General features: G+C 40.8%; 1 protein-coding gene across 12 annotated transcripts in view; it reads left to right on the forward strand.

Annotated features, from left to right (window-relative positions):
- Positions 1-24,188, forward strand: part of ZMIZ1 (zinc finger MIZ-type containing 1) — a 346,373-nt gene that overhangs the window by 246,788 nt on the left and 75,397 nt on the right. The window contains exon 1 of one of the 12 annotated variants that reach the window (XM_064716351.1): positions 9,336-9,468. The exons of 10 other annotated variants lie outside the window; for them this stretch is intronic. The gene's annotated coding sequence lies outside the window, so the exon portion shown is untranslated. Of the gene's footprint in view, positions 1-9,335; positions 9,469-9,812; positions 10,041-24,188 lie in introns of those variants that run through there. One more of the 12 variants, XM_064716350.1, reaches the window with a different exon arrangement.

A 24,188-nucleotide genomic window follows, 5' to 3' on the forward strand; every position in this document is an offset into this window, starting at 1 on the left:
AACTTTTGTAGCTTTATTTCTGTTAACATTAGTAAAAACCAGTTTGCTTTCACTCTACTAGCTTTTCTTTGTAGGTATGAAAGTATATGACATCTCCTTTAAGAAAAAAATTTAACATGAGTTTGCATTCTTAACTCCATACAGCATTTTTCCATCAGCAAGTCCTCCAGACCCAGATAAGTGGCCTACAGAGTAACAACAAAGTGTGTTATGCCTCACTTAAATAACCTGCCAGCACTTTTGAATTGAAAATGTTGATTATAAAGGTGCACTAGCCAGTAAATAGTTTGAAGAGTTGACATTGACTGTTTGGCCAAAAGTTAAAAGCTGTGGTAGTGACCTGTGGTTTCTCAGTTCATGGATGTGCTGCACTGAAAATCTGTTAAGATGCTTGTAGCAGCAGGAGATTTAGCACTTTTAGAAAATCAGACCCAATTGTGCTTTCTGAAGCTGAAGTACCAAAATTTCATTTTCTCATCTTCTCCAGATTGTACTCTCTTATTTAAGCTGGTCTCACTGCACCTGAACTTTCACTTCAGGTTTTGAAGTTAGAGGAGATACTTGAGTGTGTGTTCTTGAAATACTTTAAGTAATTAAAAGAAATTAAGTGATTAAAATACGGTTGTCTAGTTAAGCTTTCAAAGAACATGTTCAACTGTAATGTTTACTTAACAGAAGATTTAAATATGAAACAAAAAGTAAAACCACATTTATGGCCTAAGGAAACATGCAAAATTTTCCTGATTTTACTTTGAAGGATTCATTAAAAATAGCTTGCCATCAAACTTCCCATTTTAAAGCTCCTGCTGTGAAATATTTAATCCTTAACACTCAGTCTTTTGACTGTGGACAGTCAGCCCACCAAGGTGACAGTGGACAGAGAGCCTCAACTGATGCAAATTGATTAAAAAGAGGCATAGTTTCTGTCATTGACAGAGGAAGGATTCTAGACTTGATCAAAGGATCTATTGGGACAAGATTCTGTTCTGGTGCCTGTAAATCATAAAAGCACAACTTCTGTGAAACTTACCATGTGATGTTGCAGGAGAGAAGTAAGAAACAGCATTAAATACTGTTGGATATATTTCCAGAATATATATATTTTTGTTGCTATACTATTGCTTTATATTCTGTCAGAATGTAAATTATTTAACAGATGGATGTAGTTATTAGAAGATCTTGAAGTGTGAATTTTCCAAGGTGTAGACTTGCTCTTAGACTCAAAGTAGGATAGATCTATGCTACAAGTCCTCTAGTAAAGTAGGATATTTTTATATGCCAGAAGTCCTCTTTTTCTGTGATACCTCTGTGGTATCACAGAAACCCTCAATTTTAAATTTGGTTTCAGTGAGAGCCCAGTAAGGGCAGTATAAGGCACAGCCTCCTGTCAGTATGAGCTGCGTCTGTGCTTGGTAGGAGCTGGCAGCAGGGCTGTACTGCTAAAGATTTCTCAGGCCTAGAAGTCTTTCAGCATCCTTTCAAGAAATACATAGACTGCTTTAAAGTGAAATATACAGAAGATGGTAATAAGAAAAACAAAAACATGAGTGTAACTATTTGGTAGTAATGTGCAAGGTATATATTGGTGATGTCAAAGTGAGTGATACTTTTGTGTAGTAATTGTTTTGGTAACTTCATGTTGTACTGTACTCAGCTTATTTAACTCACAAACTATAATGCTTTAAAATGAAGCACAGTTTAAGAAGGGATTCACTTACTGGAATTCCTCTATATCTATATGTAGGCATATGGTTATTTATCTTGAGGGCTCTTGCATTTTGTTCCTATTATATTTTCATTATTTTATTTGAGAAGATGCAATTATGCTATCTTTATAATAAGGAAAGTTCTTGTTAAATCTAAGTATTAGGCAGTGACTGGTTAAAAATCTATGGTCCTAATAATGTAGAGAAATGCTGACACAAGTTCTTCAGTCCTTTTCCTGACAGAACACCCATCTTTAATTTGCTCCTCTCTTTACCCATATAACATTGTAGATCTGTCCTTGAAAACAGCTCCTGCAGCATGAGCGTAGCCAGTGGAGTCAATTTAGCAAAGGTTGCTGTCTGTGTCCTAGCAGAGCAGGCAGACAGCCTGGAGCTATGACTTATAATCAACTGAACAGGTATTTGAATAATTACTAAAGATAGAAACCTCTGTTAATTGCTGGGTTTAATCCTGTTCTCATAAATTGTTACAGAATCACCCCCTCTAGCATTAACCATCACCCTCCTCCTAGCATTAACATGTCAAAATGAGTATTTTTCTCAGATCATAAGTAATCTAGTAGATTTGGGAACTTTTTTAGTTTTAAAATTCTTGCCAGTGTTTAAGCACACCAATACTCTCTGAGAGTCCTTTATGTCCACTTGGAAACCTTGAGGCCTTGAAGTATTTGGAGTTGACTGAGAGCTGAGTTTGCTAGTTTCTGAAAGCAAAAACTGATGTTAAGCTGTTGTTTCTCTTAAAATGATTTTTTACTAAGAGATTTCTTTAACTCTGAGCAAACCCACTTTCTTTTCAGACCATTCCATTTTTTCATCAATCACTCTGTTTGATTATCAAAGTGGAGAAAACTATAAAGAATGCCTCTCTCCCTCTAGTTCTATCCTGCTGCTAATACAGTAATCCTCAGGAAGTGGGAAAAATTAAGGGATGCTCTTAGAAATTGATTACAGCATGAGGGAAGAGTGACAGTGACTGCATTTGGTCTTCACCAAGAGCATTTTGCCTTATTAGGCTACTTAGCAAGCTAAACTGTACTTCATCTCAGAGTCCTCTAAAAATAGCTCTGTATGGCTTTCTGGCACATTGATATAAAAAGTCTATGATGATGGTACATGGGGTTGTTTAAATACAAAGCTAGAAGCATGAGCTGGCCTCCAAATGATAAATGTCTTTGTATTCCAGAATGGATGCTTTCCAAGACAGTGATGCATAGGCCACCAATTTATAACTTATCTTTTAATTTGTAACTTTGGACTCTTATCTATTTGATTATCATATAACCCCTCATATGTTTGATATGGCAGCATGAAATATCTGAATGCACTTTCAGTGATTTTCTACACTCCACAATTGATTTGAAGAAAGTGACATTTGGTGTTGTTTTTATAGAGTTTTTGAAAATAAATAAAAATAAAAAAGCGCTGCATCTCAACTTTGTCACTTTAATGCTCTCACAGTTCACTCACAGCACAGAGAAGTTGTTCTGTCATGAACTTTCCTGTGTATAGAATGTAAATTGTGAGGGTAATGAAGGACTTGTCTTCTCTTTACATCTTTTCTTACTGCATTTTTGTCCCACTCAGGATGTTTGTATCACATTCCTTCTCACAGCTGATACCTTCCATATATTAGTGGATTGGTTTTAAAAAGTAGTAATAAAAAAGGACATAAGTAAAGAGCCTAGATTTCCTCTCAAACTGATTTTTGGAGTAGAGGCAGCTGAGTGATATGGGACCAAGAGGAGTCTCCATGTGGAGGGGAAGACAGCTCCAAGAAGCCAGAAAAGCTAAATGTTCAGGTGCCCTAGCAGGGCTTCCACTTCCCAATCTTCAGTTTCATTTACTGTTTTGCATCCCATTACTTCTACATTGCCTCACAAGCTGCTGTTCTAATAGTTTTCTATCTTCTTTCAGGGAGGCCTGATTAAGTTGCTGTCTTCAGAGCTGCCTTCTTATTCCCCTGAACAATTAATCAGGGAGAGAGAAAGCTTAGCTCTAATTAACCCACAGCTTGCCAGAGGTGGGGCTTCTGCTAAATGCTCAGTAAAACCAAACATTTTTCAGGAGAATATATTCTTAACCATCTTGAAAAGCAGCAGAAAAAATGTCTTAGTGAAGTGCATGTTAAAATTTTCTTAGAGAGGTAGTAGTCCTCATTACACTTGAGAGTCTTGCTTTATTATAACAAAGTTTTTAGTACTTTGCAGAACATATGAATGCTGAAAGGTTTGTTTGAAATCTAAGGAACAGTTCATCAGATGTTCCCCCAAAGTGGCAGAAGGCTAAAAATGTCTAAACTCTATGAGGACATTCAAGCAGTTTGCAAGATGTGGTATAGAAATATTTTATCAAAACTTAGTGAAAAATCAGGATGTTTTAGAAATCCACTCGATCATGCTGAAAAAATGCATGTTGAATGGAAAAGGCTTCACTTAATTTTGATTTCCTTTTGATTTGCTAGAGATGTTATGAGCTCCAGCCCAGGTATCAAGAGGCGCTGAAAGCCATTTGTGCCATGCTCCAGTTTACCAAGGAATTCCACTAGAAGCATCCAAAAGTTAGAAAAACAATGAAGCTCCCATGTCATGAAAAGCAGATTTTAAAACATACATTGGCATTTGTAGCAATTAGACACCTTAAAATAAGGGCAGAGCATCACAGGTGAGGTATGTTGTATCTGTCTTTAAAATTGCCTGATGAGCAAGCTGGGTAGTGAGGGGGCAGCTGCAGTGGCTCTGCTGTGTGTGAAATAGAGCTGGGGACAACTCTGGGCTGATGCCATACTACAGTGACACCTTAGGTCTGTAAAGCCTCTCTTCTGACTGCCACACTGCATTACAGATGTGATTTTTCCTTCATGTGCTTTGCTCTTGATTTCTGCATGCTTTGGTTACTTTTGCTTTGCAGTTTTCCATAGAAGTATAGCTGTGAAGAGAACCAAAGGTACAAACATAATGAATGGCTTCTCTGTGTATTTCTGAGGGTTTTTTTCCATTGTAGTTTTATAGAGCACCTTATTTTCTGCACATGGTAAAGACATGAAAAGAAAGAATGAAGGAAATAGAGATTAGAAAATTGCAACATTATTAGATGGATTTAAGGTAGATCTCCCTTTCCAAATATTTTGTCAATTGACAGAGGTGTTCATTGGAGTGCCTAAAAGTCTATCCTGAGTCTTTGCAGAGGCTTGAAGGAGTATTGTTTTGTAATGGGGTAACAAGAACATGAGCATGTCCAGGCCCTTGAAAGTTAATAGGGCATAAGGGCTTTGAGAGGATTTTGAGTGTTCTGGTCCAATTGCTGTGTGCATCCAAACAGCATTTGGTGTTTCCAGGTTCAGATCAGAGTTAACTACATGTTAACTAAAACATTTAGTTCCCAAGGGCTACAGGCAAACAGTGGTCATGGGCACCAGGGAAAAAAGCAGATGCTGTGTTACTACCTTTTGTAACTTCCTACCTTTGTTTTATAAATCCCAATGCAGAAGGTGGCCAAAGGGTATGTACCTTACTCACAGAGTTCTTTGCAGTATAGTAATCTTATACAGGATAGGATTCAATCATGTGAAAGGGTCTTTTTTTACTGTGCTTTTAAATACTGGGTTTTCCTTCCACACCTCTTTTTGGAAGCAGTTTATTTGATTATGTAAAAATGGGTTATGCATGAAAGACACTTGATGCAGAGTCAAAGGATTTTAATTTTTGTTTTTTCAAGTACATGGTTGTTTTTTTATTGGGATGCAGCCCTTGGATTTATTACAGCTTCAGGTGATTGAACCTACTGTGAAACATCAGGAAAAATCGACAAGGCCACTGATCCATGTGTTCTGTGTATTTCAACTATGTAATTGTAAGCCTTCTAAAGAGTTTTTTGAATCCCTTAAATCAATAGTAAAATATATACATATCCAGGGAACTAATTCTTGGGCAAATAACCTGCTCTAGACAAATATTGTAAGGAACTACCCTGCTGTGTTCAGCAGTGCAGCAAAACTCAGATGAATAAAGATTGGCCCCTGAGATAAACCTTTAAATCTTTGGTCATAGAAAATTTGCATTGCTAAAGGATTATATTATGACTCAGTGGGCAATAACTGCTATTACAGCTGCTTGAGGAGATTTTCCTTACCCATTTATGCTTTCTTTCCCTGCTCTTTTCTCAGCAAACCTCTCACAATGCTGTTACAGTAGAACATGATGCTGCCTCTCCTGTAGTCTTCTTGATACTGAAGTATCCAAATGGGTGATTTTCTCACCACCCTTCTGCAGCCTCTCCTTCTTTTGCTGTTGGTGGTTTGCATTTTTATTACAGGTGTTGATCTATTTGATTAAGTTTTTGCAATATTTCCAAAGAGAGGCAAGGCAGGAGAGAAGTGAGAATTACGCCCAAAGGCTGCCTCACTTGAAGCAGTTGAAGATAAGCATCATGCTGTTTATGAACGTGTTCACATCATTACCTTGTTCACCATAAAAAATTCGTGTTCCATAGGCATGTCTGTTGCATCATTGCAGCTTAAGGGACAGGCTTCTGATTTGTTAAAAACTCACTCTTCAGAGAGGTGTCTTGGCATGGAGAGCAAAGAGCAGTACATAAGAACATGGTTTGCTTCTGTGCCATGCAGTGACTGACAGGATTGAGATTTGGGAAGTTTGTCAGTAATATTATTGTGCATTGACAGCGTATGCTGAACAGACAAAGGTTGCCTCCTACTTTGAGATAAACAGGACTTTTCTGAAAATCTTCCAACTCTTCCCCTTAATCAGCTAGAGGTGGTCCAGGTAAGGGTCTCCTCTTTCCCCCCCTGTAGAACTCAAGTCCTTGTCTCCCCTCCCTTGTGGGGCTGAGCTGGGACAACAGCCAGCAGCAGGCACACCCCCAGACACTGAGATCCTGGGGCCTCAGCAGAGCCAAAGCACAGCCAAGAGCCTGCTCTCCCACCCCTGCATATAAAAAGGTGCTTCCCAGTACAGACCTGCTTCTCCCAGTAGTATGTGTCTTCAGTGAGTTGTGTTAATAGTTATCATTGCCTGAGATAACCTTCCTTGTGATGTAATTTGACATACTGCTGTCAGAGGGGCTTAAACATAGTAATCTTTAAAAATGATTGGGAATTTGCCCTAGAGAAAAAACTGTTATGATTAATTTCTACAAATGATAAACCACTCCTCCTTCAAAATACTGCATGCTATGAAGTGTGATTTAATCCATTTGACTACAGAGCCTGATGCTTCTGACAACTGTGACTCAAATGTCATCACAGAAAGTGATATTTCAAGTGGCAGGGTGGGATTAGAAACCTGCTAAAGATTTGTCAAAGGAGAAGTAAGTACATAATTTTTAGATAAGTGATTTGTCTACTCTAAACCACTTCCTCTGAAAGACAGGCAGCTTTAAAAGAGAAACTTACACTGTTGCACTAGAAAGAGCAATTTAATTGGGGAGATACTACTTATGATGGTAGGTAGAGAAAAAAACATAGGATACTGGGGACTCTGTTTTCTCTACAGAAAAAATAAAATTGCTTTTCACCCAGAAATTAAGTTAATCGTGGTTTCTATGAGGAAGGAGCCAGTCTCAGTATCTGGGACCTCGCAACCACCTAATATGTTCTTGTTGCTGTTTTATGTTTTTTTCAAAATACAACAAAACACCATCATAGCTTAGTAATTGTGTGAAAACTCTGTAAATGCAGTAAAACCTGAAACAAGTATGGAAATGTTCATTTGATCAAGAAGTCATGTAGCTTTAGAGCAATTATCAATTTCATTCACATCCACCAAGTCTGAACTCTTTGACAGTCTCCTAAAACTTGTGCTTTCTATACCTATTCTGCCAGTCTAGCTCTATAATTTACACCTCCTTAACAATCTGTCTACTCTGAAAGGCAATTAAAAAAATTGTATAAGGTTCTGTACTTTTCTTCCAAGTGACTGAATCTGAAATTTGACCAACTGCAGTGAAAACTACGTTTTGTGTAAGAGTTGGTTCCAGCAGCCCCGTGGGTCCACCTGCATCTGTAAGGACCCAGCTGAAGGTTTGCCCAGGCTGTACAGACTGGACACTAAACCAGCACTGAGTCCTGCACCACCTGTAGCAGCTGTGTTGTTGTGAAGTGTTCCTTCAGCCACACTTGAGCAGCTCTGAGATTGCACAAAGTGTGGACGGTTTGGTTTGCAGTTCTGCTTGGTCTGATGGCTGTGGAGAGAAAGCAATAACCCTGTCTGACAGGCTGACCTTGAGATCCTGCATCAGGAGTGGAAGTTAAGTGAGAGCACACATTACTCTTAGCTGTTTGCAGTGGATTCCCTGGAGGGAAAAAAAAAGAACATGAAATCTGACAATGCTTTTTTGTGGAATCATTTTTCAGAGAAGAGCTGCTCTTTGATATCTGTGATAGTTTGCTGCTCCGATCTGTCATGTTGCCAACTCTCTGCTAAGGTGTTTGGGAAGCACAGTTAAGTGACTGTAAGCATGGCAAGGGAAGCTGGGGCCATTTTTCCACTGAAAGGAATTTTGCTGGAGTGACAGTATTTTTTTTCAAGTGCTCTTGTTTCTATTGTTTGTATTTTGTTTGTTTCTCGCTGGAACCTGCCGGCTGCTTCACTGCGAGGGGGCCGGGTGCGCCTTTAAGAGGTGGAGGTGCCTTTGTGCAGGTTGTGCGGGGAAGGAAGTGGCTCTGCACCGCGGAGGGTGGCAGGAAAAGGCTGGTGCTCGGCTGGCCACAACTTAAACTGCCAGTTTTCCCTTTGACAGGCAGCAAAGAATTGTCACATTAGCTTCCTGGGGGTTGATTGTTTGTTGCCTTTTTTTTCCCTTCGGCGCTGTCAGTTGAAACGCTGACCACCGCAGGCACAGCTGGACGTGTTTAAAACTCTTCCATGGGCAGCCCCGAGCAGGCGGTGCCGTGGGAACGGGCGTTGTCTGGGGAGCGGTGTGCGGCCGGCCCAGCTGAAGACCTGAACTCGCAAACACAGCCCAAGGCACCTGCCCGGGCCGGGCTGTCCCGCAGGTGACAGCGGCTCCGGTGTCAGCCCCAGCCCGCCCGCCTGCCTCAGTTTCCCCTGGCGGCGGAGGGACGGCGCCGGGCGGGAGCGCTGGGGCGCCCTGGGGCCCGCAGCCGGCGCCGCCGCTCCAGCGACCTCCCCCGCCGGAGCCTCCTGCCCGGCCCGCCCGTACCTCGTGCCCAGCGCGGGGCGGCGGCCGGTCCGGAAGGAAACTCCGGCGGCGGGACCGCCCGCCCGGGCGCTGCTCCGCCGCCGAGGCTGCCCTGGACGCTAATTAGCATGACTAGTTTGATGGATTTAGTCAACAGCATTCAGCAAACAGGGTAGGGGGAAGCGAGGGTACGAGATTTCCCAAATCTCAAGACTTTTCAGCCCCAGTGCCCTTAATGGTTTGTTACGCGGGCTCGAGCAAGTGTTGCTTCCAATTAATTGATCGAGGGGATTTATTTTAGTATTTTGACTGGGTGCCAGAGACAGAGGCTTTGTCCTAGCGTTTTAAGCACCACCCCTCCTTGCAAGTTTGAAATGTGAGCTGCCTGGGTGGTTTTTTTTTTCCTCCTCTCTTTCTCTCTCTTCCTTCTGGCAAAGTGGCTGTGGCTGTGTGTGTGTGTGCGTGCGTGTGCGCGTGTGTGCACGAGAATGAGAGAAGGACATACCTCTCTGTGTAATGGGAAAGCGAGACATGGATCACTAGAGACAGAAAAGAGAACCATCAATATCAGTAACATGCAGCTGAGGTGAGATTTTTCTGAGTGTTTGATTTTCTTAAAGCCCTTTCGGAAGATTTACAGCAGCCTTCTGCCATGCTGTATGCCGAAGACGTACTCCTAAGCAATGTCATAGGGATGCTTACATGTCTACCGCCGTTTTAGGTCTGTTCGCGTACGTGTGAAGTTTTAAAGCTTAACCTGATTCTCTTTATTGTCTCTAGAGGGTTGTAGCTTGAGCACAAATAGCCTGTTGGCAAGTACGGCATGAGCCCATTAGCAAGACTCCATCTGTGATTGGTTTTGCCTGGAAACCGGGAGACAAGCAATGAATAATTGATGCGTGTTGTGCAGTAGCTGGACAGGCAAAGAGGAAAGAGAGAGAGGGAGAAACAGAGCAGGGTGCCCTCAGAGGGGGAGAGCGAACAAGCTTGAAAATAGCTACTGGCTGCCTTGTGCTGAGATGAAGGCAACCCCGGCTGTCTTTGTTCTGCACTGGCTGCTTTCTGCCTAGAAGTGTTTGCAGACATATGTGGCCTCTCTGCAGCAGCAGAGGAGGGGCGGCAGAGGAAGCCGGGCGGTGAATGGGATGTAACTCGGGGGTAAGTTGGTTCCGGGGGGGCGGCGGCCGTGCGTGCGGGAGCGGGGCCGTGTGCTGGAGCGTGTTGGCCCCGGGAGAGCCCGTGCCCGTGTGTGTCTGTGTGTCTGTCTGTGTGTGTGTGTGCGGGAGCGGGTGCATTGTGGGAGCGGCGGCGCGGGGCTGGCAGCGATGGCAGCGGGCTGTGCCCTGCCCCGCACCCTGCGGCTCGGCCCGCGCCCTGCTGCCTGCAGCTGCGCCCGCACCGCCCAAAGGCAGCGCCGGTTAGCGGCGGCCTTTCCCGCAACTTTGGCCTGCCTGGCACTGCCAGAACGTGACAAGCTGTTCTGCAAACAGCAGTGACAATACTGCTGCCACCATTTCATTTTTGCCGTCTTTATAAAGACCTTGCCGTGCAGAACTCACATCTGTGGCGAGTGCTTTCATAGAAGATCTCAAAGTAGTATGAGTATCAGTGACAGTCTCGGGCATTCCAGTTGACAAGTTTTTTGCCCCTTATGCTGACTAGTAGCAAGTGTCTTGTTTATTCGTTTCCTGTGCAAAAAACTGAAAAGGTTACTTAATTAGCATATTGTTTAAGGAGTTATCATAAAGTTTCAAACTAGTGATGCCAGACTGGAATTTGGGACATTAGTTTTATTGTTCAGTTTAGTTAGTCGGCTTAATGCAAATAGTGTTTTAGAACTTAATAAAATAGCATATATCAATGTATGCCAAAAACAAAATGCAAAGGATCTATACAGCTTCAGTGTTTGCAATTCAGATGTTGACAGCACGGTCTGTTGGGGGAAGAGAGGTTGCTATTGTAGATAGCAGCTCTTTGAATGGGTAAAATCGCTGTGTAAGGTAAAATAGACTTTGCATAAAGTAGCATCAGTGATTCTGGAGCCACTAAAGCCACTGTCAAAACAAGTTGTGACTTCAGTCATACAAACTGCTTGTCCTGAGTTCAGGTGAGCCCATTTTAAGACCCAGTTAAAAATCCCTTACTATCTGTCATCTTTTGATGAAATAAATGCTCTCTGTAGACATCTCATGGGGTGAACTGGTTAAATTGAACCCACATTTATGACAATTTACCTTGACTCATAATACTATAAAAGACAGTGTTCACTCTGCAAATATGTAGATTTTAGAATTTAAAGGTACTGTGGAGACAGTTTCTTTCAAGAAGCCATGTCTCAGGTTAAGCTAACCAGGTCATTAGGCTGGGGTGACCTAGGAAAAGCAATTAGCGTGACTGAAGCATTACTTGGAAATGGAAGTACATAAAACTAAGATCCAGCTAAAATTGCTCTATGTTGCCTACTATTTCCTGTGGTTTTTGTTCAAGTTAGAAGTTTATTACAGATATATTGGTAATAAAGTAATCATCAGCATCTAATCATGCATAAAAGTGGAAGTGCCTCTAAGTTGAGCAGAAGCATTTCTCTCCATGCTGTCACCAATCTACTTAGCAGAATTTTGTTCCTCTTTTTGCTTAGCATTTAAACTGATATGGCAGCTAAAGTGCAATAGAACATGGGAAAAAAAAATTGGGTTTATGTGAATTTATTTCAGTCAAACTCAGTCAGTAATGCTCCAGTTTAAGTGAACAGAAGAGTGTTACCAAAGGCTTGGTATCAAGTTTATGGTCAAAGTTTGATTTAAACAACTACTTAACATTTTTAAGTTAACATCACCCTTACCCCATTCTGGAGGAGCCATCAGAAAATCCCTGGGGAAATACGTCTGCAAGTGCAGTGAAATTTCACTAGTAAAGAATTCATCTGAATGAGTGAGGTACAGTTTCATGTTAGCAATTGAAAATACTGATCGTAAGTGAGATTTGAAATGTAGTCATAAGCCTTTAATCTTGTGTAGATCAGAGTAGAATGGGTACAAATGTCACAGCTGTGCGTGTCAGTGTCTCTGTGATCCTGGCTGACATGTTGCTGTGTTCATATTTCAGTGAAACACAGGCACTCTCTTGGTGTTACTTGTGCTGAAAGCAGCATTTAGTGCTGGGACCCTTATGCAGGATGAATGCTCCAGGAACATCCAGGAAAGCTTGTGCACATGAAGTGAACAGGGGACAGCTTTTGATTACAAAGCAAAGAAGCAGAGCATGCAAACCAACAATGAGAGGAAAACAGAGGGCACTTAGGCTCAGTGAATAAACAATTTGTTGTTGTAGTAACAGGTGCTGTATTAATTACAGTGAGATAGTTTAGAGAGAATAGTCTGGCAAAACAGGCTTGCTGTTGCCATAAGAGTTAGTGCAGCAATTAGTTCAAGAGAGTCTCTGAATCCAATGCCCCAAGCCCCTGCAATTACAAGATGTGTAACTAAGACAAGAGAATAGTGTTTTTCTATGTCACGAGGTAAGCTGAGGACACAGAAGTTCCCACGTTATCCTCAGTTGTCACTGGAACTGTGACAATGCAAGGCTGCTTTCTCATGACTGTTACATCAGCAAAAGGGATATTGCTGATCAACAGTGACCAAAAATCATTAGAGTGAAGCCATCAGGAAACTGTCACTCTATGGGATGGCACAACCATAACTTTTTTTTTCTCATATTCATAACAAAAGAATACACTGTAGATTATATTTAAAAATATCAAAAGAGCTAACCAGGGAAGGAGCTAACCAGCAGAAAATAAGTAACCCCAACACTTCATCTTGTGATACATTGTTAAAATTATGTTTCAGAGATCTCAGTGAAGGTGCTCTCTGGTTTGGTTCCTCTCAGTTGGAGAACAGAGAGGGCCACAGGAAATACCTTCCTCTGAGGCTGCTCTGCCTAGGGGAACTTGTGTTTTCTCTAGGGTGGAACAGCAGAAGAAGCTGTGCCTAACAGACTGCCCTGAAACTGCTTGCAAGCAGCTGGACAGCAAGGTTTTTGCTCAAGGAAAAAAAAAAAGGTGGGGAAAAGTTGCTTCCTCCCAGCGCTGCTCAGCTACCGCTGCATTGCTGTTCAGTGCAAGTGGAGCTGGGTGATCTAATTGAAGTCTCAGAAGCCTTGCTGGGCATGTGGAGAGCTGTGCAGGCTGAGCAGATGGTTCACTACTTCTGGTACCCTGCAAGACACAGCAGAGACATATCCAGAGGGCTTAAAAAAAATCACGTAACAAATGACCCCACTGTGTGTCCCCTGAATTTCTTACAGTTTGTTTTCCTTGTACTGCCTTTCCAGAGGTAACCAGAAAGTTCTGTGAAATAAACCAGTAGACATGACATCTGTTTCACTGTACTGGCTGTTTCTTTGAAGTAAGCAAAACTAAAAATAAATTAATTAAAAATAACTAGAAGTTAACACACTTAAAAGACTATATTAAGTTAATACCATTTGGCTCATCTAACAGCAGGATAGGAACCAAAATTCCACAGGGTATACCTTCTTCTAAAATGCTGAAGGAAAACAATGTTTTGGTATATAAAACGGTTGCTTTGGAAGTAACTAAAAACAATTTCAAGTTACTGAGCAAAGCCTTTTAAACCAGCATGTAAAATGTTGAGCTAGCCTTCAAATGAAATGGCTGCTTCACTAATTGTGAGATGTGCAGCAAAGCAGTAATAGCTTTCAAGGCATGGGGAAGAGTGTGTATCCATTCATCATCGGGGAGAAAGCAGCCAGCCAGTCTGGCTTTCACTGACAATCCGGGAAAGAAACAAGAGAAACCCAGAAAGATTTTTTTTATTTCTATTTTTAATTGGAAGTTACTTGAGGAGTTTTCTCCTTAAAATCAAGAAAAAGTATAGTTATAAAGAAAAATTGGTGGCATTGGGACAGTAATTACTTCAGTAGTGTGGAAGGCTGCCACTCAGCCCACCTCTAATAAATACTATACATTTCTTCAGTTCTTGACCTGGATCATTCTTCATATTCTCTGGAAAGTTTGCATGTTACTAATCCTGAGTCTTAGGTTGTTTGGGATCATTCTATTGACAGTAATCCAGTGCAACCAATGACAGTTTTACCTATTTCATAAAGAAAAAAAAAAGTTAATTTTGTTCTCAGTTGTCTTTATTGGTACCAATAAAATGTTCTGACAGCCAGCTAAGCTTCTGATTCTTGTTGTTTATTGTGACTAAAGTACAGCTCTCAACATTTTGATGGGTAATCCTTAATGTTTGTTTATAAACTTCTAATCCTCAAACTGAATTTTGTCGTTAGTAGTTTGTGGTTTTTATGCCTGCTCAGTGTCCCTTGCATCTATTAAATTAAGTTTCAGACAGTAGGCAAGCTGGACTCTCTGTTGAGATCCTGGAAGCAGACAAAATCTCACAAAGACAAAATCTTGAATATAAGCTTGTTAGAATGCTGTTCGGATATAGTGTTACAGTACCTGGAGAGGTTCATTCTTTCACAATCTTATCATTAAAACTATCTGTACTGGATTTTCAAAATCATTCTGACCTAACTTAGTTACAAATAAAGTGAGTAGAGCTTCAGTAGAAGCAGAACTAGGGCAGATGGGAAGGACTGGGATTCTTACAAAAAGCACTCCTTTACTTATTCTTGACTACCTTTTTGTGGTCAGCCTTAGAAGGTAACAGGGAGAACTAAGAGGAATTTGTCACCGGACTCACTTCAGTTCTCAGTTAGCTGTGCTAACCAGTTTTACTGACCTGCTGTTTGCTTTTGTGATTTAGTATATTTAACATTTACTAACAACCTTATTTCTGCATTAATATGTAGTAGGAAAGGAAAAAAAATACTGGGGAGGGGTTGTTGTGCCACTTAGTGCCACTTACTTATCCGTATAGCAGGCCAGACTTGAAAGAAGGGTGTTAACAGTACTTTTACTGTCTTATCTACTGACACTATCCAACTGTTTTAGAAAGTTAAGGTTTTCAAGCATCAGCCTAGCAGCATGGCTTTCAGAGGAGCCTGTCATGATTTACTTATTCATACAGATTGCAGTGGCTTATGTAGTCTTGATCCTGCTTGATCTGCCAGCAGTATTTGCTTCTATTGATCACAGGCTGTTATTTGACTGCCTTGAGCAGCTTGTAGGTCTCTCTGGTTCTGTTAGCGGGGTCTGCTACGGGTACTTCTCAGCCTTCTCATTTTGCTGCTGTCAGTGGTTTTAACTCCAGATTTCCTGCTCAGACAGATAGTCTGCAGAATTGTGTCACACTGCTTGTGTTTTTCAGGAAGTTTGGGAGCACCTTAATGAGCTATGGTGCTGAACTGGGGTTCTGTCCTGATTTGGCTGTTAGCTCAGGTTTGTAATGTGTGTTTGGCAATGTGCCTGGCTGTCATGTGAGGTTGTAAGTGTGTAAAAACTCCTCCTATGCTAGGTGTAATAAAATACCACATTTTGGGAAATAACCAGCAGTTCTTCATGTTCCTATAACCTTTGCATTCCTTCTGTTTTTCCAGCAACAGGGCAATTGAGAGGTTAGTCTGGAAGAAACTTAGAAACCAGTTGTCTTGCACATAGACGAGTACTATTAAATTGTCCTGTTTCAGCCCACTTTACAAATGGTTATATGTGCTTTCTGTCTATTCCTTGGGGTGGAAATACTGTAATTCCTTAATGGCCTTATTTACCTGGAAGGTCCTTGAAGTCATTTGTGTCTGTCAAGATGTTCACTTCATTAGAGCAAAGTTGCAGTAGAATCAGGTTAGAAACAAATGTTCATGTGAGTTTATATATGGTCTTAGTCCATTAGTAATAGAAGATTTAATTTTTTTTTTTTTACTTAATGACTTTACAACTTGTAAATGTGCTTTTAAGGTCTTTGCAAAATGGAAGTGTAGGTAGTCCTTGTGTATTTTGTGTTTCTGGCTTTAGTACAAGACTGACCTTCTTTAGAACATGCAGTTAAGTGTCTGTCTGTTACTGTTTATGACACCTTGTATCATTTTGCTAGAAACACAGCCCCACAGATGGTATTTGAGCAGACAGAACAGTTATTTGCAGGCTGACTTTTTGAAGAAGTACTTGAGATGGAAAATTATGAAGACCAAGTAATTTTTACTTGCAAGCAACACATTTATAATATGTGATGACCCACTCTTTTTATCATGTTTCTGTCTGTGTAGACACATCTAGTAAAACTAGGATGTTGGCTTGCCTGACATGCAGCAACCTTCCTCTTTGTCTCTACATCTGCAAAAAATATCAGGGAGATGAATTCTCTCACAGAGAGAGTTTGGGGTTTGGAGAGTTGATCATTAGTGTGCAATACCCCATAATCTTGAATTTTGGATTTTGTGTTAAGCAGAACAGAGGATACAGTTTATAATATTTGCTAAGTTAAGTGTAGGTTAGAGGAGATCAAAAAATGGAAGTTTTAAAGTCCCATCTTAAGTGCTGACTTTAAATGACTCACTTGAAGCACTCATGAATCATGTTGCAAAGGCAAAAATGTCCTTCTTGTTAAATGACTGTAATCTAAAATGTTATAGCGAGCTAAATGATTTATTGATGTCTATTTCTGAGGCGTTTACCTGCACCTGTAGCCAGCCCATTCCATTTATTTTGGCTTGCTGACAAATTAGCAGGCTATTTGTATGTCAGATCTGGTCAGTAGTCAGCTCCCACCCCCTTACATTTTGAACTGCTTCTAATTTAATTGTTTGTGGTATTGGCAATTTATTATCCAGATAGATGTCATTCAGGAGAGCTCTTTTGCATAGAGAAGAGAAAAAGCAGAAGATCTGTTTGTGTATATTATCATAATGCCTTGTAGAAAGCCAGTATGCAGAAGAGAGCAGTTTCCAAGCCTCTTCCATGCACACAGGCAATGATCTATGCATTGCCCTTCTTTCCGCTAGTTTGGAATGTCAAATATTAGGTTTCATATTTAGTGGCTGAAATAAGATTAAGTCTGTGATTATGGCCATTGTTGCTGTAGCTAGACACCCCTCAAGAGTGAGCAATCCAAATTACATATTGGAGCTTTAACTGCATGTGTAAGTTGCATAAATACTCTCAGGGGGAGTTGAAGCAAGCGTTGCCACCTGCAGTGGTTACGTTGCAGTGCTTGAGTAAGTTTTGTGGGATATTGAAGGCAAAATTACTGTTTCTTGCTAAATTGTTTTAACTGCTGGCTTAGATCTTCATGGCAGCAAGAATCTGAGCGCTGCTTTTCCAAGTCAGAGTGCTCCAGTGTTGCACAGAGGCGATTGCAGGTTGCCTGACCTGGGCTGCCAGGATGCCTCCAGCTCTGCTGCTCCTCTGTGGCTTGGCCGCTTCTCCAGCTGCAGCTGCTCACTGGGTTTGCCAGATGAAGAGGACAAATCTATTGTGTGGATATGTTTTCTTCAGCTTAATTAATCTGATCTTGCACTCTGAGTTTTAAGTAAGATAGAAAATTTGGGCTTTGATACAGCCAAAAACACTTTGATGTCACAGCAGCATGGTCTGTGCTGGCCATCCTGGCCAGCTCATTCTGCTGGGCTTCCCTGGGACTGCAGGTGGGGGCAGGACTCAGCCATTGTTTTCTCCTCTCAAACAGCTCCACAGTTAACATTGCTGGCACTGTGCAGCTTGAAATGCTTTATGGTCTTACAGCCTACTTAACCTTTGATGTTTTCTGTCAGCATCTATTATGACCTGGTGGCCTATGGTTAGTAAAATGTGCCCTTGCAGGCTGCCAGATACTGTAATGGAATTAAGCCTTTAAAATTATCAGACCTGTCAAAGGGGCTTATAATCCTGTGAGAGCTTTAAGTGGTTTCTTACCTTTGCTTCAACACACATTTGACCTGGTTGAAGTGGCTTTACTTGCTTGTTTTGTTTTTACTTCCTGTTAATATTTTTTAAACTGGGGGAGGGCAAGGGGAGAAAAAAAAATTCATTTCCTTGGCATCTTTATGAGGAGTTTCTTCAGTTCTGTCCCAGATAACCTTTTTTTTTTTTTTTTTTTTTTCCTCTTATTAAAGTCTGGAGATATTTCTGTGGGAACTTGTTCCTTTGAGTAAGGGCATAAGGATGCTTCATTATGTGCCTTAGCCAATGTTCACTGAGGGCTGGCACAAGGCAGGAGGGAATGTCAGGCTTGCTTTGAGGGAGGTTGGACTCAACCAAGTGCTCACAGAAGGTGCTGAACCGACACCTCTGGAAATGAGTGTCCTCTGCAGAGTGACTGTAGGAAGGGCAGTAACACTGCAGTTACTCAGTTACCACCTTTGTGCTTTAATCTGAGCAGAGGAGAGTACGAGAATTTGAGATGGTTTACCTTTTGCTAGTTCGTTTTCAGTTACCTGTGAAATGCTGAAAGTAATTTTGTAGCATTTTAGTGGTGTCCCTGTGATCATTAGCACCACAAGTTAATTAGCAGAGAGATACTGCACGTATCATATCCAACAGAAATTGAAATATACCATAGAGAGGCAGTTTGACAGTATCACCTGCAGCCTGTGGCCAAGTCTGGCAGGCCACCTATTCTGAGCCTGATCCTCACTTCGTAGTAGTTTCCTTTCTTTGTGAAGTGGTTGTATGTGAGCCATTTAGTTAAGTTACTGAGCATTTTAAACACTGTTTTGTTTTTGAGGAGTGATACAACTTTGGCTTCTGAAGTAGTTCCATGCAGACTCAGTTTCTTACCACCAGCAGGGTGGGATGCAAGGTGAGGAAAGAGAATAAAGCTAATAAAATGCTATTCCAAAATAAAGCAAATAAAATGCTGTCTTATTTGTGACTTATCAGATAAGTGATAGAGGGAAACACTGAGCAGCCATTTCTTTTGCAAGGAAAAGCCCTTATATTACAGCAGTTTTGGAGTTTATTTTTACATTTTTACTCTTCCCATATAGCATAATCAAGCAAGGTAAAAAAATGTGGCTACATGCAGGCGTTAGCCCCATAAATAAAACTAATTTTAAAAAATACATTAGGTTTTCAGCGGTGACTTTAATTGGGATAGATGCTGGAATAAATTGGCCTCCTGGGTAAGGAGGACAAATACCCATCCCCCAAAAAGTAACTCCTGTTACAGTTTTTAGAGCAATTGCATCAATACTAAATCCTGAGTTGAAATGCTCTGAAATTGTGACCTTCCTACAGGTGTATTTCTCTTTTTTCTTTGGTTTTGGTATACAAATCTCAAGAATCTCCCAGGACACCCACTACTAAGCAGAAGAAATGGAGATGTAGGAATGAAAGCTGTCATCAGGCAGCCCTGGTGAGTGTCTTGAGATGGGCTGTCTCTTCTGATCCGGGAGCTTGAGTATATTGATGGCTAATATTTTTACTTCATGATAGTCTGGTGAATGATCTCATCAGTTGTTGCTAGCAGATGCAAAAAAAGATGCGCCTGTGGTAGCAAGACAGGAATTTTTTCTGTGCTTCTCTTGGGACATGAGTATCAGGCATGAATGACTTTTCTTTCTGAATGTAATTGTCCACAGCATTTTGGAAATTGTTTCTTAGTGGAGGGAGGGGAGAAGGACCTGTCTCAGACAGCAAATGCCTCTTCATGAAAATTTGGGATTCTTTCTGCCTCCTGGGAAATTGATGTTTTAAGGGTTGTCTAATTGTTCTAAGAGCAAGTACCTGAACTGTTGCTATTTCTGCTGTCATGGCAAAGGTGTGATAATGGTGTGAAAAAAAAAAAAATGAGGAGCAATGAATGTCTTCTTTCAGTACTTACTGTGGTTTATTTAGCTGGATTGCAAAGACATCATGCCTATTTTAAAATAAATTTTTAGTAAACAACTAGGAAAACAGTTTGTGCAGTCAGACAAGCAGCTTTCCACAGTGGCCAGATTCACCAGTCCTGGTTGTCTGCTGTGTTCTTCTCAGTGTCAAGTGAAGTAAAGCTGATGCACTGAAAAATGGGAGCTCTGACAATGTTTAGGTTACTTAATCCTCCGTGTTGGTTCCCAGTTGCAATGGTTTCTGTTACTGGTTGCTTCACTTTGGGGATCCTACTTCTCAATTGGATGTCTCCTGTAGTCAGAGCACATGAGCCTGTGAGCATACAGACTTTGGCCAAGTCATCCACAATAATGGGTGACAGACACTTCACTTGAAATAGGCATCTGTCTTTCCAGCCATTTCATCAGTTTCAAGGATGTACAAATTGCACAAAGCATCAGGGAGACTGAAATGAGGGAATTTATTTGAATGAAGTAGAGGCTGATAAAACAACACTGTATGAGAATTCAACATTTCTTGTTTCAGTGGAGTCCTAAGTAGTAGCCTGAGTATTCCCAGTGCAGCTCAGTTCTGCCTTCTTTCTGCTCTGTGTTTACATAATGGCACTTTCCCCTAACATTTAGCTCCTGTGCCTGTGTTTGTGCAGTACTTTGACTGTCAAAATGTCTGTCTGACTGCAGTATGGAAGCTAATGTCTTAGTGTGAAAGTAATATTTATTATTCATTGTCTCTGCACTGAAATGTCTCTGTATTTGTTGATCTTCACAAAGCATGTCAAACAGCTGATAATTTTTCAAAAATTTAACCCTGAGTAGTGCTTGTTACCTTTAAAGTGAAGGGTGATTGTGGCTCTCAATTTTCTATCAATGGAACCACTGTGAACAACCCTTCTAATTAATGCTATTTCAAGCTATTGTACAGTTTCACTCATAGTATTTGGCAATTTTTTTAAGTCTTCTTCAGAGGGCTTTAGATTGTTAACAGACTGAGGCATTTTAAAGAAATGTTACCAGTTGTCACCATCTAAAACTGGAGTCTACAGCTGAGTTTTCCCATATGTATTTTCATTGTTTTTGTAATCTGTTTTGAGATCAATTTTGGGTGAATCAAAGCATCCAAGGGGGAAAAAAATATCTAAGTGTCTCCAGAAGCTTCTCTTGCAGATTTCATTGATGATCAAGATATTTGTGGTCTGTCCTTAACTCTCCTTTTTCTTCATAATTACAGTAGAGATTGAAGATTGTGTTTCATACTGCATGAGTACTAACATCTACACACAAGTAGTGACTCAAGCAGTGAAATAATCCATAATCAGATTTCCTCCAGTAACGGAAATTTCTCTCTCAAAAGCAGGAAGATAACTCCATCTGTGTAGGAAATAGAATAGACCTGTGTTCTGATTTAACACACCTCCAAATAAGTAGAGAAAAGAGGGAAAATGCAGGGGAAGAGAAGGCTACCATGTCAACAATTCTCTGATAGTCACAGAATTACTAAAGTCATAAGTTCAAGTTAAACTTTGCTAGAAATTAGCTGTCAGACTGGTAACTTCTGCCTACCTTACCCTACTCCTTCATGTTTTTCTACAGAACTGCATATGCTTCCCTTTTTATAGACTGAGCTCTGAGAACTTATCTGCTCTCCACTGAATTTCCATTTTACATGATGTGAAAGACATGTACCTTTTGGGAGATAGTTTATTACCTGATTTCAGTGATTTCTCTGAAACCTGGAAGAAAGACATTAGGTACAAATGATAAGGAGTTTGTGGAGTGAGGATGAAATCACCTGGAGCAAGATCTGCACATAAAACTTGTGTGTGCATGAAAATGCCATTAAGGACTGTGATTATTTACAACATTCAATACAGGCAAAAATGCTAGAATAGGTATCATTCTACAATAAAAAAGCTGTTTTGCTGATGCTGCTTGTTTCACTCAAGGAATCAGTATTAGCTATAAACTACCCAGATCACTTTTCTTTGCTGATACAACCCATATTTACAACAGGCACACCTATTAAACTTTTTGAGGGGTGTTGTGCTGGTAGAATATCTATTGAAATGGTCCCAAGGAATGGAAGGGACAAGACTCATGCTTCTGGAAGTAACTATCTCTTACTGCCTGTTTGGATTTTCTGAGGTTTTCACTGGGGTGCTATTTTCTGGCCCGTGCTCTGTTGCTATCTGATACTGTGCATACAGACTGGAATTGTGTGTTTTGTTGGTCAGTGTAGTTGCCACGAAAATGCTAATTTACAAGGTTTGTTAAGGTGTGTGTTCTAACAAATGTATTTCCAAAGAATCTCTCCTGGATGCACATCAGTATATCTCTCTGAAATAGTCCCCTTGCCCACAGCATCATTTTCTTTGTCATGGATCATCTGTGAATAATGGCAAACCTGCCTCAGAGCCTACAAATTCTGTAGGGACAAAGAAAGGCTGGCTGGTAAAAAGACTGGCAATCATTTGAACTACACCAAAATGTTATTCACTCACTCAGGAGATCTTCTCAGCATTATGGAGATATGTAAATATGGCTTTACTCCTTGAGAGGGGTTTTTAGGATCAGTCTGGTGCAGCTCTGTATGTAATTCATAGGTTTCAGTCCAGGAGGACTTAATCCCATCCTAAGTTTTGTCTTGAGTTTCAGGTTCAAAGGACTATCAAAGAAAGTATGAACTCAATTTAAATGGGTTTGTCATTATTGATAGCAACATCTTCCATATTCACTGAATTTGCAGTTGCCCAAAACTGTTGCCCAAAATGCATCCCAACCCCTCTTGCTCTTTCAGCAACCTCAGCTATGTTGCCTTTGATAATTTCCTCAAGAAGCAGTTTAGCCTGGTTTCAGTATAAAAATATTCAATTCTAGCTCTGAGTGAAAAGTGTTTTTCATGTATTCCCAAGGCTGTTTGGTTGGGTGTTTTTTTGTCCTTCTGTGCAGTGACCTACCCTTTGGGAAAAAATTGAGACTTGCCAGAGCAGGGCATTTTTGCAACTTGAGCAACTCCTGTCTAAGCCACATCTGTAAGCTTTTTGTAAATGAATTAAAATGATTGTGTGGTCCAAAAAACTGATGTGGTCCTTTTTTCCAGCCAAATGGTCTTTAACTGTGTTTGAAAGATCTGTTCAAAGATAGTATTGCTGCTGGTCTTCTTTATGTCGATTTGCTTCTGTAGAGATGTGTTTGTATTTTGGTTTCAAAGTCTTTTAGGTTTTGACAAATAGATCAAGATTTGGATCTCCCCATATTCTAGCACTTTAGGTGTGATAATTATTTCTTTCTAGCATTTGACAATCACTTGTGTGGAATTTCATGTTTAGCCTCTCTAAAAATCTTGTTAATCTAGGAGGAGTTGACTGTTGATGTTACAGTTCAGTGAAACCAAGGTGTTACCCGAAGTGGGGCTGAAATTGGTTCCTGTGTGGAGCCTGTTTGCAGAGCAGTGTCCTTTCCCTACCTGAGGAAGCCTGTGCTGAACTCAGGAATGTAACCTGTCAGTTCTCACCTGTTCTGTGCACTGTGTGCATGCAGGGAGGAGGCCACGGTGCAGATTACTTTGATTGTATGCTGTAGGTAGTTTTTCCATTTGAAAATGAATCGTGTTTTCATCTGCATGCTCCTTTATTGAACTAACAATTTAGAGTAAAAACAATTCAGTAATTTGATTTGGTTTCAGTAATTGTATAATTCAGCTCTTAATCTCAAACTGAATTCTTTAATTTCTATTAATGACTATTAAAAATTTCTGTTTTCATTGGAACGGAGAAAGTGGGAGAATTTAACTTCAGGCAAAACTTGACAGCTGTAGTATTACAAAAAGCTCAGCTTGAGTGAAATGCACTCAGGACTGGGACATGCTGTTGCAAGCAGCCAGCATGGTGATCCTGATCCCTGCACACTCCTTCACTGACATGACTCTCCCTGCAGTCCTTCCCCCAGAGATAGTGTGTTTTCTCTCTGCAGAAAGGTTGTGTCTGTCAGCAACAAAGATATTGTGTGTGCTCCTTTAGGGCTGCATAACTAAAGCTGCTGCTAGTAATCCAGTTCCAGAATAAAGGCAGCTGAGTAAAGAGTCATAACATCCAAAACCTAAGCAGGATAGCTGAAGTCCATGAGCACAGGAATAACAAATGCTAATATACCAAAAGTGACAGGCAACATACCTGAATCTGATGTTAGTCAGGCTGAGGAAGGACTCCTTAAGTTAAAGAAGATACGAGGAACAAGTGAGGGGAAAATCAAGTGTCTAGTAGCAGTAGTGAAGTTCAGATGTGCTTTTTTGCTTTAGATGCTTATACTTGCCAAGAGTGTTTGTGACTTACTTTGAAAAGTTCAGCTAACAAAACCTATGAAGAGTTGATGTACAAGGAGATAGCAGCATTTTGTCTCAATTTTGAGAGCAGGTTTTCAAGGTTTCTCTGCTGCTCAGGGAAGGGAGTGGCCAATGTTCTGCTCTCTGCATGTGCAAAGGCAGATGGGCGAATGTACCTGCCTGCCTTTCCTGGGTGACAGCTGCACCCATTAGTCTGCATTTGCTATCTCTGTCTC

This window comes from Zonotrichia leucophrys, chromosome 6 (assembly GCF_028769735.1).
Source record: "Zonotrichia leucophrys gambelii isolate GWCS_2022_RI chromosome 6, RI_Zleu_2.0, whole genome shotgun sequence".
Taxonomy (NCBI): domain Eukaryota; kingdom Metazoa; phylum Chordata; class Aves; order Passeriformes; family Passerellidae; genus Zonotrichia; species Zonotrichia leucophrys.